The sequence below is a fragment of the Vigna angularis genome, chromosome 10 (genome assembly GCF_016808095.1).
Source record: "Vigna angularis cultivar LongXiaoDou No.4 chromosome 10, ASM1680809v1, whole genome shotgun sequence".
Taxonomy (NCBI): domain Eukaryota; kingdom Viridiplantae; phylum Streptophyta; class Magnoliopsida; order Fabales; family Fabaceae; genus Vigna; species Vigna angularis.
Genome location: NC_068979.1, coordinates 21,687,689 through 21,702,254, shown reverse-complemented (window position 1 = coordinate 21,702,254; position 14,566 = coordinate 21,687,689).

The window sequence follows — 14,566 nt, the reverse complement described above, 5'->3', positions numbered from 1 at the left end:
TGCTAATGAATTTTTAGAAGAAAATGATGATTTCTACAAGGAAAAGAGCTCTTTTACGTACACACCTACTCCACCTAATTTACTTCTTCAATTTCAATCAAATTGCTTACCATTCCAGCCATGACACCAAGACTTTCTTTCATCACTAATTAAATTAAAATCAAAGAGGTATTAAAAGAGAAAGAGCCTAGAACATCTATGCATAAACACTAAAAAGATTCAACAAAATTGCATAGAAAACAAAATGAAAGAAGGAGAATAACTCTTAAACAAGCCGAGACCTTGCACCATAAATCAAAAGAAGGAAAAACACTTCCCAAAATGAAATTACAAAGCTTCTAAAATTACAACATCAACTTGCACAAACAAAATACAAATTACAGTTTATAGAATACTAAGATGAATATAACAACAAATGAACAAAAACTTAAATGGAAAGATGTACAACACCAATTTAGAAGACAACAAGAATCCAAGCATCATCCTCCATCCCAGCAGTGATTTGTTTTCTTCATCCTCCCACCATGAGCTCACGGCCTCTCCTCTCCATCCACCAACTAACCCCCCTCCAAAATTTTTCTTCTCTCCTTTTTTGTATCAATGGCTGGATGAAGCTCTTTTGCATGTGTTTCTTACTTTGGCTTCCATGTCCATGTGAAGGTATGATGGCTGAATATTTTCCTGCTGCACCAACCGTGAGACATTGTGAGAGATGTGCATCTTCCAACTAATTCTTTAAACTCTCCTTCAATCAAAATAAAACAAAGGGGCCCTCCACTTGATGTTTCCAGCCGTGACATTTGTGAAACTTAAGTGATTCTTGGTACATTGCAAGCATGTGTTTGGTGGACCATTTTCAGAAATGTGATTCCATGTCATCATCCATCAAATGGAAGTAAAACTCCATGTGTGTGCACTCATACCACAAGCTTTTGTATAATCCTTCCATCATGTGCTACTTGCATTTGTTGGACTTCACGTAAATGTGCACTTCTTTATCCTATTCTCCATAAAAAATTAAAACCAAAGCCTTTCCATGTGCATGTGCGGCATGTGTGTTTCCAAATTCCCTTTGCTGGACTGACACAGTGGAGTAAAACATTTACTGGGAACAACACATAGTGAATTTGAACAAGGTAAAAACTATACATGAAAATAGACATCCATACAAAAATATGAAAAAAAATTGCATAGAAAACAAATAAGAACTGAACTCGAACGAAGACACACAAATTGACACAAAATTCATGCAGCACTGGACTGACATAGAAGAGTAAAACAATTACTGGGAACATTACAGAAATAATTCTATCAAAGTAAAAACTATACGTAAAAATAGACATCCATACGAAACTATGAAAAAAAATTGCATGCAAAACGGATAAGAATTGAACTCAAACGAAGACACACAAGTTGACACAACATTCACGCAGCACTGGTAATCGTTTACAGCACTCCTGTAAACGATTACCCGAGAGGAATTGCAAATTTGTACAGAAAGTCCAACACAGGTACTCAGTCAGGTGAACACAGGTCACCATTGGCAAAAAAACTGACTTTTAGGCACTTCTGCCCCTGTAAACGATTACCCGAGAGGAATTGGGAATTTGTACAGAAAGTCTAAATGTCCAAAAATATTTTCCAAAATTTTTCATGCACTCAATAATGTAAATCATTCGTTTCAGATAATTCAAATTAATTAAAATAAGAATTTCTGATCGGATTAGGCTCAATTCAGTAAAATGGGAAAATACTGGACAATTAAGCACAATTCCCTGATTAATTCTAGCACAATAAACTAAATGAAGTGAATAAAATAATGATTCATCATACAAGTATATGGATTTTGAAACCTCAATGTGCAAGAGAAACATGGTTGATGTAAATTTTGAAATTTAGAGAAGAAAACTTTGATACATGTTGATTTTTTTGTCTTTTTGAAGAAGAAAAATTTGATGAAATTTTGAAATTAGAGAGGAAAACTTTGATGCATTTTTTTTCTTTTTGAAGAAGAAAAATTGATGTAATGTACATGGAGGGGAAAACTTTGATGCATTTTTTTTCTTTTTGAAGAAGAAAAAATTGATGAATATACATGAAGGCAAATTCAAAGTTGATGAAAATATGTACATGATGTATTGGAAGATTATGAACCTATGACATTTTTTTTTTTGAGTCAATTTGCTTTCTTTGAAATCATCAAATTTATGACGATCTAGACTTCCAATTTCCTTCAATGGATGTCCAATCCTAAAGTCAACTGTGCAAAATGAAGCTTGTGTGCTACGCATTTCTTGACGAGATACTAGTGTGTACATGCTTGATATCAGGGGTTGGAAAAATATGTGGAGGATGATTGGAAGGATTTAGAGAGTACCAGGATGGCTACTTGGGCCTCTTACTCCTTAAAACGGCTACAAAGGCCATTGTGAAGTAGTAGATACCCAGAAGCTGCTCCAGTTTGGAGCATGCTAAAAGTATTTGCATGGACAAATGTATCTGTGAATTGTGAGGGAATAAGTCACGAACCCGGGGAGTGAGAATATCATGTGGGATTTGCAAATTGCCCCAATTTTGGTGGTGATGGATTTCTTTGAAGTTCGGGGTGAACCAAGATCATGCAAGGCCCAACAAGGGATGCCCCAGTCTTTGTATGAGCTTTGAATATTCAGATGAAAATTTTTTTTGAGATTTAACAAAATTGCTCAATACTCTGAATGGGCTGAAGCATATGAAAGTCACGCCTTGGTTTTGGGCATGAGTCAATTAAGCGAGGTTCCAAAAGAAGTTGCCCCCCACTTTGGGTTTACAAATGATAAGATGGACTCAAAATCATACAAAGCCCAAAAGTGTCTGCCCTTGTTTTGAGGGTGGATCTATGAATTTCAGTACGGACAAATCTGAGAGGCCCAACAAGGGATGCCCCGGTCCTGATACGAACTTTGAATATACAGATGAAACAAATGTGAGATTGACAAAGTCGTCCAATATTCTGAATGGGCCGGGCCGCAACATATGAAACTCACATAGTTTCCCCGGTTTTGAAGAACATGCGAAAAGGTTATGAAGAGCTTACAAAGTTGTCCCAAGTTTGGGACTCGGGGGAAGAGTTTGAATGGGATTTGAATGTGTTCAGGAATTTGTGATGGATATGGAACGGATTGGTTTGAAAAGATTGCCCCAATTGGCTTGATTTTCCTTTGTAAAATCTTAATCAAAAGGGAGTTCCCTTCATCCGAGGACATTTATTTTTCATCATTTTTTATTTTTTTTTACTGCATTGTTAGTCATTTTGATTTGTCTCGAAAATTAAACTTTATGAAAAATTAAGCAACCATTATTCAATCTGTGTGGACTTTTATTGGGCTAGTAATGTGGCTTGGGCTAAAGGGTGTTGAAAGAAAGGATATAAAGGCTCAAATAAATTTTTGTGGGTATTTTTTTTGAAAAACAAGGGTTACCATCTATACTTTGTATCAGTTATTCGTCAAAACCGTTTTGACTACTTTGCCCTTTCTCAAATTTCATTCTTTGCTTGCCATCACTTTGTGATTCTTTGTATTTTTACTTCACTTTTGAGGAATTTTCTTCATTTGATCACTGAGTGTGTTCCTCTTGCAATTTGAGTCGACTTCTACCGTGATGGTAACCCTTGTTTGGGTAAAATTTTGAAAAGAAATTTCTTATTGGCTCAAATTGGGTATCAAAGGATATATATTTTTTTTTGGATGAAGAAAGATGGCCACACATCATTTCAAATTTTGGTTGTTTTATTTTCAAAAGATTAATTAAGAGACAAAGACTAAATGATCTCAACAGAGTCATTTTTCATTCTTTTTTTCATTTTTTTTATTTTTTTTAACGGATTCCAGGATCTCCCAAATGAAAGCAGTGGAGGTAATGGAAAATCTGCCCCAGTGTAAAACTTGGTGTTTATTATTTGGGCTCAAGAACATGATTGGGCCAATTTTGGTTTAATGAAGGCTGAAGGACGATGATTTCAAGCAATGCACACACTAATACCTCTTAAGAATATGTGATTTGATCATTTGACTCTAGGAGATTATGACATTTATTACATTTTGAAATCTCATAAAATGGATAATTTGCATCGAAAACAAAAGACTCAAATTTTGTGTACTTTTTTTTTATGCATGAAAAAAAGTAATATGAAATGAAAATGATGATACTAGTTGAAAAACAATTTTTTTTTTTGTTTTTGGTCTGAAAATTGGGCTTTGCAGACCAGCCTGGAAACTAGGCCTTGCGGGTCAGTATGGAAACTGAACTTTGCAGGCCAGTATGGGAAATGGGATTTATGAGCTGTTGTGGAAATTGAGATTTTTGGCCTCTGTGGAATCTGGGCCTTGCGGGTCAGTATGGAAACTGAGCTTTGCAGGCCAGTATGGGAAATGGGATTTGTGAGCCAAAATGGAAACAAAGGCTTGGGAATCAGTGCAGAAACTAGGCTTGGTGAGCAATGCAAGAATGATATGAGAATATTTGATTTAGGAAAACGTTTGAAAAAATAAAAAAGTTTTTTTTTTTTTTTTTACTTTTCGACACGGGAAAACCCAGATCGGATCGGACCCGAGGAGAAGTAACATAGAAGGAAGTTGGACTTACCAGGCACATTGACCCAATGGATCAGATGACCTGAGCCGTGTGAACTTGTCACAAGAAGATGACGAAGAACACAGTTTTTTTTTTTTTTTGCATTTTTTCAAAGTTTATGAAACAAGCTAAAAGAAATTCATTTTTTTTTAAAATTTTTTGTTATGAGAGGATTTCACAAGATTGAACTAAAGAAAATTTTGCAACACCACCAGACTCAATGGGCCAAACATTATTCTTGTTACAACCACGACAAGACTCAATGGGCCCAACACTATTCCTTTTACAATAATGAAAAAAAAACTTGAGACAAAAGTCTGAATTCCTTTTTTTTTTGCACAAATATTTATTCACACAAATGAAAAGGGAAATTATGAATTGAGAACACAAAATAAACATGTATTTTTTATTTTTCAGAAATTCAGATGGACTGGTTCAAGAGAAACCACATATGCCAAAAGGGCCTAATGGGCTCAAAAACTGTTCATCTTTCATTCTCAGATTTTTCTTCTTTAACAACAAATTCAACGAAAATCACACAAGACAATTTGCTTTGAACAAATGTACAAAACATCATTCAACAGCAAAAATGTGAAAACAAAGTATTTTTGACACATTTTCAAAAGAAGTAGACTCGAGAGACAACCACGAAGGTCATTGGGCCTAATGGGCTCGAGCACTGTTTTTTTTTCAGATTTTTTTTCTTTTAACTACAAATTCAAAGAAAATCACACAGGACAATTTGAACAAATGTACAAAACATCATTCAACAGCAAAAATGTGAAAACAAAATATTTTTGACATATTTCCAAAAGAAGTATACTCGAGAGAAAAACCACGAAGGCCATTGGGCCTAATGGGCTCGAGCACTGTTTTTTTTTCAATATTTTTGATTTATTCAAAAATGTAGAAGAAGAAGGAATAAAAATCAAACAAAATGGTGATGTGAAAATACAAACATGCCAAAATAATTTTTCACTCAAATTTATATTTCAGAAAGAATTGGGTTCAAAGAAGGCTAACATGGTAATGAGGCCCAATGAACCTGAAGATGTCCTATATCATGCAAATGAAAAACAATTTTGAACACTTCAAATTTTACATCACTCCAAATATTATATTTTTGGAAAAATTTCCATTTATCATATTTTTGATTTTTTTGTTTTAATATTTTTTGGTGAAATCGGATCATCCAAGAAGTCTTGAATTGGGCCGGATCGACCCAACAAAACCCTACCCGTCTTTAGATTTTCAATTTTTTTTTTTTGAACTCAAAAAGATCAGACCGACACCAAACGGTTGCAGCGACCGGAACTGTAGCCACAGTGGATTTGCTCAGCTATAAAACGGGTATCCCTTCGGGGTCGAGCGACATTTTCCCGATCTCGCTCTCTCTCTATCCTTCTCTTTCTTCCTCTTCCTCTCTCCGAGCGTCTGAGTTCTGCGAGGCTCCTCCGTCCCAACCTTCGACAGCGTCCGAGTCTTCCGAGGAGCTTCTGTGTGCCTTCCACTTCCAGGTAAGTCTTCTGAGCTCTTAATCCTCTTTCCTTCTTCTCTCAAGTTTTCTGCTCTTCTGATCTTTCCTTCTCTTGCTCTTCTTTTCTTTCCTTTTACGCTTTCTTTGCCTTTCTTTCCTTCACGCTTTCTGTTCTTGCCCTTTACTCTTTAGCTTTCTGCTTCTGCTTTTCCTTTTATGCTTTCGCTTTCCATTTTTGCTTTCCTTCCCCTCTCTCCTTTATGTTTTTTTTTTCTGCAAGCTCTTCTATTCTTCTTCCTCTTTTTTTTTTAATTTTTAAAAAAAACTTAAAACACTTAAAAACACAACTGTCTTAACTTAAGGGGTATATAGGCTGGAAACCAGACGTTAATCTCCCTTCGTTTGAAGGTATGACAGAGACAATCGGGTAGAACAACGCCACGTACCCCATAAAATCAGAAAACTTAAAAAGAGAATTTTATTTGTATGAATCGAACATGGACAAATGGACAAGGACAAATGGACAAGGACAAAAGGACATAGATCCGTTTAGGACCCTTTTTGCAAGGACCGCGAAACAGATCCGAGGCCAGACACTGAAATAGCAAAGACTGACCGGACAAAAAAACTAAAAGGAAACAAAAACGACTAAAGAAAAACTGAAAAAACTTTTTGTTTTATGCTTTTGTTATGTTTTTGTTCTTTTTACTTTTTATTATTTTTTTTTTGTTTTAGAAAACTTAGAGAGGAAAGATGAACGAGATGGAGATGGAGAGGTACACCAGTCAGCGGTGGAGACCTACTGACGATCAGGTCAAAATGATGACCCATATCTACAATTACGGGGTCACACATCCCAGCAGAGCCCAAGTCGTCGAGATTGCGTCTCGACTAAGGGTTTTCGCAGATGCCACTGAATACAATGTGCACTGCTGGTTTAACAACCACGGCAATCGGGTCAGGCGCTGGCAAGCGAAGATAGACCCCACTGGCACTCAGTTTTCACAACTGCTGCTATACATGTATGGTAAGCATCCTGATCACCTCCATCTTTTTTTATTTTTGAAAATTTTCTCCTCTTCTTATTATTGACAAAAAAAAAATTGTTTGTTTTTTTTTTTTGGAAAGAATACGACTGGGTGATCATGAGGGCGCCGAGGCTGCTGGACCTGTTCCCCGTTCCGATCATCATCGACGACGACAGGGACACACGACAAATCCCTCCACCCATGCTTCTCACATTCCGCACCAGAGCTCCCTCGACGGAGCTCTCCCTTAGACCACAGCAACCAGCCTGGGAATATTTTCGCTGAATTTCCTTTTTTTTTTTTTTATTTTCATGGTCTGTAATATTAACGATCACCAGTGATCGAACCCTGAACATTGTTTATTTGCTTTTGTTTTATTTGCTTTTCTTGACTTATTTTTTTTTTGTTATTTTAATTTGTGACTTTGCACTTCTTTGTTATATCTGCTTTTTTTTTTCTTATTTATCAAATGTTAAGATCGTATGAGTGTAATTAAATTGATGTCCTTGTTCAAAATCAACTCTCCGACCTTACTGTAAATCTCTCTTTTTATTGTGAAATAAACTGGATTTTTATGCTTTCTTTTTATTTGGTCAAAACAAGATTTTCCAACAATTATGTATATAAAAAAAAATGGGCTAATATAATTTATTTACAAGAAAATAAGGGAAATTGAATTCGAATAAAAACATGAGATCTGAAGTAAAAGGGATAAGCAAAATTTCAATGAAATACGTGTATGAAACAACGAAAGAAACTGGCTCAAGACAAGCCTCAAATGGAAAACATGCTGCAATACACGCTGAAATAACTGTATGGGTGGAAAACACGTCTTGCAATAAAACATCAAATTCGGGAAAATCTGACACTGCAACCTTACTCTTGATTAACAAATTTGATATTTTCGAAAAACATGAGTTTGGTAATTTGCAAGTAAGACAAGTGACTCAAGATTTTTTTTTTCAATTTTTTTTCTTTTTCCGCAATACCCTTTAAGGACTCGATTTCCAGCACTGCTTTGAGAACCTTATAGTAAGACACTTCACAACATCAAATTCTCTTGTATAATGACTTATGTTTTCCTAAAGCCCAATTCATCGAACTTTAAACATCTTGAATCAATTAATGTTTGGCTTTGCGCTGGAACACCCAACACTTTCGATGAAACCATAAGCCCTGGATCATGGAAGTTTAACAGGCTTCACGAAACCAGTAGACAAGGCCTTTTCGTAGGACACTTGGTAGCATCACGCGTAAGTCTCCTCTCCGTCCAAATCTGCTTCTGCAACTCCTCTGCATCAACTTTTAAAGAGAAGGGTTCAATAATTGAGTCACACGAGCGTCCAATTTTCTGGACGAGCATCCCAATTCTGGACGAGCGTGGACGAACGTCCTCTGCTGGACGAGCGTGGACGAACGTCCTCTGCTGGACGAGCGTGTCGAACGTTCTCGACTAGCGTGGACGAGCGTGGACGAGCGTCCACTTTTTGGACGAACGTCCTATTTCTGGACGAGCGTTATGCACGAGCGTGGACGAGCGTCCACTTTCTGGACGAACGTCCTCTGCTGGACGAGCGATTCGAGAGTTATGCACGAGCGTGGACGAGCGTCCACTTTCTGGACGAGCGTCCTCTTTCTGGACGAGCGTCCACTTTCTGGACGAACGTCCTCTGCGCGCTGAACGAGCGTCGCTATGGAACGAGCGTGCGCTCGCTATGTGACGAGCGTCCGCTCACTTGGCGACGAGCGTCCATGCAACACCTTCAAACTTGACGCTTCATCCACCTTTTATGGCTTTCACAATTTTTCTAGCACCTCAAATTTGTGCCTGACAACCTCAACATTGACTTGGTGAGAAGATTTCAACTCAGGCAGCTTTGTCCTCATCGTGCTCACAATACTTGGCTTAATAATTTCCCCAATGGACCATGCAAGTGGTTGTCCCCAGCTTGTTTCCTCTTTAAAATGTGTTCTCCTTAGTCTTTTGTGGGCTTCATGACCCGAGTCTGCCTCTCACGGCGGAGTGTAATACGAGGAAAGACCAATAAGGAGGGAAAATCTGTGCCACTCAAACTCTATTGTAGTTGTGGTGTGTACAAATCTCCAAGTCATTGTAAGGCGTTTAGGGCCTCTAAGATTAAGCTCATTTGTTCCTTCAGTTGTTGGATATCGACTTTCATTCCTTCTTTTTGGTTCTCCAAGATTTGTGAACTGGTTCGAGTCCTTTAGGGTATCTTAGATGTTTAGCTGTATTTTAGTTTTTTTAGTTTTTTTTTTTAAAGAAATTAAAAAAAGGAATAATAAAAAAAAATAAAATAAAAAAATGAAAAGAACAGACAACGCAGTTCAAAATCTCTAGTCAGAAATTATAAAGCTGTGAAAATAATTGCCCCGGTATAACTTTGGAAATTAACACGAAACAGAGTCAATAAGGTGGTTCATCATTCTGAAATCCCCAAAATGCGAGACATAGGAATTCTTGGTCAACCATCGCAGGCTTTAGTCATCACATTATCTAATCAGTTTCTTACAGCAATTGAGGAATGTTTCAGTCCCCTCAAGCGGGTTGGTGATTGACATTACAGACTCAGCATCAACTAAGAACTTAAGGACGTTTTCAATGGCTCCATTGGCAAGGGAAGCTAGCTATGAGAGACTTCTCTTCCAATTCTTTTAACTTGTCCTTGTTCAACAACATATTCTTTTTTCATCTGACTCATCAATCTTTTATGTTCCCTCTTAGCTAAACGCCAACATTCCTTCTAGATTTGTCATTGATGTTTCTATCCACTGTTCATCATTTTGAAATTTCTTCTCACAAATTGGGTAGGGGAAATTAATGTGAATTACAACTTGATTGTCTTAACCCTTTATGCGATTCATTGGCTAAGAGAAACTTCCACTAACAGTCCATGATCTTGGGCCTTTCTTTGAAGCGAAAAACATTTCCCCAATTGTCTTTAACTTGATGGAACATTTCAGCGAAGATTCATGCCTCATATGATCTGCAATGTGGCGAGAGATGCAGGTGCCAGCGATCCTCTCAGGATACTCAAATTATTTTTTTTTTGCGCTAACATAGGATTGCAATTAATACATCACCTAATACCCATGAGGGGTACATTAGGATACCTCCTGCAATGATATGTAATCTGATCTATGCTGCCAAGGGACATACCATTTATCTTGTTCTTCGTTTAAACTTGCACAAAGTTGCGCCCATTCATTTGCTCTTTTCACATGTGGTTCACAAGGAACAACCTAAGACAAGTGCAAAAGTTCCTAAAAATCACTTCTTTTTCCAATGGTGACCCCTGTTCACCTGACTGAGTACCTGTGATGGACTTTCTGTACAAAATCCAATTTTATCTCGGGTAATCGTTTACAGTGTCCTTGTAACTGCAATAACTCGTCCATGGGGTATAGGGAATTTTAGGCGTCTCCAGTCTCACGGGAAATGAACCACAAATAAAACACTGGTAGACAACATAACATCTTTCTCCCCTTAAGTTCGTAACAACGATTAAGGGTCCCATAAACTTCAGCCAGGATGGCACTGACTAGATTCTCACAGCGCTCTTTGTCTCCCACAAATGCATTCATAGAGGCATAATCGACGAGGTTCTTAACATTTTAGGAGAAAGCATGACACCATAGAGGAGAAGGGCTAATACATCTGTAAACATTTCCCAATTTTCCTCTTAAGCCAAACGATGTAGGTATTCCTATAAGTATCTTTGAGGAAGGCCCCTCACTTTGCCCTTGATTGTGAACTCGCTTTCCAACTTCATTGGGTGTACTTTCCTGATCCTCGTTAACTGTAAGACAAGGATATACTGCTCAAGGTAGCTGTATGGAGTCTTTTCCATATTTAAGACTTGCTCGAATTCTTCCACTGGTGGTACTAGTTGGAAATCTTGGAAAGTGAAGCACCTTAGTGGTGGACCATAGTACTGGGCTAAAGTAGTAATTGCTGATGTTTGGACCTCCACCTCTAACAGACTCAACAAATTCTTATGCCCCACCAGTATTATCCTCTTTTACTCGACGTGCATCTTTTCGTCAAAATCTATGAACTCGAATACCTCTTGACTCAAAATTCCATGTTAATTCCCCTTTTTTAGCTTAAGGCCTTAATCACAACTTTATAATTTTTGACTAGAATCCACAAAATGTGACAAGACTATAAAAAAACATGAGCTAAGAAAAAAGGAAAAAGTAAAAAGAAAAAAAATGGATAAAGAGGTATGTACAAGGTGCGTGATTTTTATTAAGCGAACATGGGGGTTATAAGAATACACATTTCTCCCTTTTGTGCCTTTTCAAAGGTTGGATGACTGAAGTTCTAAGGACAAATATATGCACTCACAAGGATAGCTCCCTAATGCTTAAATCAGGCCACCAGAGCTATGGCTCTTTTCACTGTTTCTCCACAACAGTCAGAGTAATCAACTAGATGTGGAGACACAAATGAAGAGAACAGACTCTGGCTGGGGTTCTCACGATAGCCAAACAGGAAGTATGTCCCAAATGACACCGCTACACAACCCCTCTATTTCTAAGTTGCGCTAAGACCCGGGTATAGGGCCCCACTCATGATATGCATATTGTGTGTGTGTGAAGGGAGAATGCAATCGTACACCCCAAACCCTCACCTGCAAAACAACCAGAAAAATCCCAGGCAGATATAACATGTTTTCTACCCTAGGGTTCAATATAAACAAAACAAACACACATACAATTATGACGAATATCAAATAAGGATAAAGAAAAAAAAGGAAGAAGAACACAAAGAAAAACCACATTGAATTTGCACATCTAATTAAATGGCCTGACTCTCTGGTGATCCCCAGTGGAGTCGCCATCTGTCGCAACCGGAATCGCGACGGGACGACGATCCAAATAAAAGAAGAGAATCGTTTGAAAAAGAGATTTTGGAGTCGCCACCATAGTTTATTCTGAAAAACTACGGAAAAACCATAAAATGATAAGGCATGGTCAAATTGAACCAGATTCTTGGTTCGGGAGTCGGTTACATGTAGGGAAGGTATTAGCACCCTACAACGCCTGCCTTAAGGCAGTACCTTTAACTAAATGTGCGAATGTGGATGTGGTTTTCAAAGTATTTAACTTCCCCTTAAAATAAAACGCTAAAGAAACAAACAATATTTTTTAGTTTTTTGGGCCCGACAAGGATTGACCTTGCTCCTACGTATTCTCATTCAGAATGAGAAATCAGGGTTCCGTAGTTCATTCTGAAACTGCTTGAAAATTTTGTTTAAGAAATTGTTTGAGAATTTGTTTTGAAATGAATTTGGATTTTTGGGAGAGTGAACCTGACAAGGACTTGCCTTGCTCCTACGTATCTCCACTTTTGATGGAGAATCAAGGATCACGTAGTTCTAGCAGCGATATTGTTTGTTGTTTTGAAAAGGTGAATGTTTTTAGTTTTTGAAGATTTTTTCATTTTTTTTTTTGTTATTTTTGAAGAAAGAGGAAAGGTTTTTGGCACAAGGACGATGCATGCGATCACACATGTGCCTAAACCTTTAAAACGTATTCTTTGGTATTTTTAAGGAAAGAGAAAAGGTTTTTGGCACAAGGACGATGCGTGCGATCACACATGTGCCTAAACCTTTAAAACATATTTTTTGGTATTTTTGAAGAAAGAGAAAAGAGAAAAGGTTTTTGGCACAAGGACGATGCGTGCGATCACACATGTGCCTAAACCTTTAAAACATATTTTTTTGGTATTTTTGAAGAAAGAGAAAAGAGAAAAGGTTTTTGGCACAAGGACGATGCGTGCGATCACACATGTGCCTAAACCTTTAAAACATATTTTTTGGTATTTTTGAAGAAAGAGAAAAGGTTTTTGGCACAAGGACGATGCGTGCGATCACACATGTGCCTAAACCTTTAAAACATATTTTTTGATTTTTGTCAAATTCATTATTATATTTATTTTATTTATTTATTTTTGTGATTTTTGTTCATTATAAAAAAGTGAGTGTATGCAGATAAATAAACAAGACAAAAACAGTACAGAGGGATGGGGGTTATTTTACAAGGGGATTACACAATAAAAATTAATGATCAAACAAATAATAAAAAAAAGAAACTAAAGCGTAAAAAATAAAACAAGAGAAAATTAACAAAATTAAGGGTACAGAGATAAAACCAGGAGTGACGTGTGAAATTGATGCTCCTTTGTTTGGGCCAAAATCCCCTCTTTTTTGTCCTTGTATCCGCCAGGGGTGTGAAGATGAAATTTGGAGGTGTCATTGAATATTTGCTTGTCAGGTCCAGTTCCCTTTATTTTTGTTTGCAGTATGAGTTTAGGCCCAAGTTGAAGGGGTGCAAATCATGAAACAAAGGCTGCAGAAAAAGTTCTCCTTCTTTTTTTTCTTTTTTTTTTATTTAGAAACCAAAACGGGCTCAAAGCCCAAACTCTCTCTTTCAGGTTTTCTTTCTTCTGAATGAAACCAAAGGAAGTAACCTCCCCTCTTCCTAGACTTGGCAGCCACTGCATGGGGAGGTGATGGGCGGCCGTCGGCGAGGGCTTGATGCTGGAGGACAACGGCGACCTTTCTTGCTGGCTGCGACCTCTCTTGCTGCCGGGTCGGAAACGTCGGGGCTGGAGCTCGTGGTGGCGGGTATTGACCTAGGAGAGAAGAAGACGGCGGCTGCGAGGTAGAGGCGGCGAACGACGGTGACTGGATCAGAAGTGTGCTGGTGATGAGGGTCGCGATAGACATACGCGGAGGTAAAGGATGGTGGTTCGGGTTTGGATCAGGGGCGACGGGCAAAGGCTGAGGCAGAGTCTCCGATGACACTCAAATTTGGTTTTCTGTTTGTTAGGATGATGAAAACGGAGGAAATAGAGGAAGACTAAGGTGTTGCCATGAAATGGTATAAGGATGGCCGTGAGGCGTGTTGGAAATGAAGGTGATGATATTGACTGTGTGTGAATATGGAGGATGGCCGTTTCTAGTAGCAGTGGGCGTTTGAGATGAATAGGGGATGTTGTTGTTGCTGATATTATGGAAGAAGATGATGAAGTTGGTCGTGAGGTGAAAACGAAGAGGGAATGGATGTGCGGGTGTTCCCGGGGTCTTGGAGATGATCACCGGCGTTGAAGATAACAGAGTTGGTAGTGAGAAAGGAAAAATGGTTGTGGTCATGAGGTGTTGAAGATGATGTTAAGATGATGAAAAATGGGGGAATGGCCGTGAGGTAAGGGTGAAGATTGATGATTAGGTGTGAAGGTGGAGAAAATGCTCAGAGGTGTTGACTACAGTCATTAACACTTGATGATCAAAATGCAGAAAAACAAGGTGATGATAGAGGTTGGCCGTGAGGTAAGGTTGATCGTGGCATTGGGTTTGGGATGTTGGGGTTGAAAATGAAGAAGAAAGGGATGTTGGAATGGAGATGAGGGTGGCTTTGG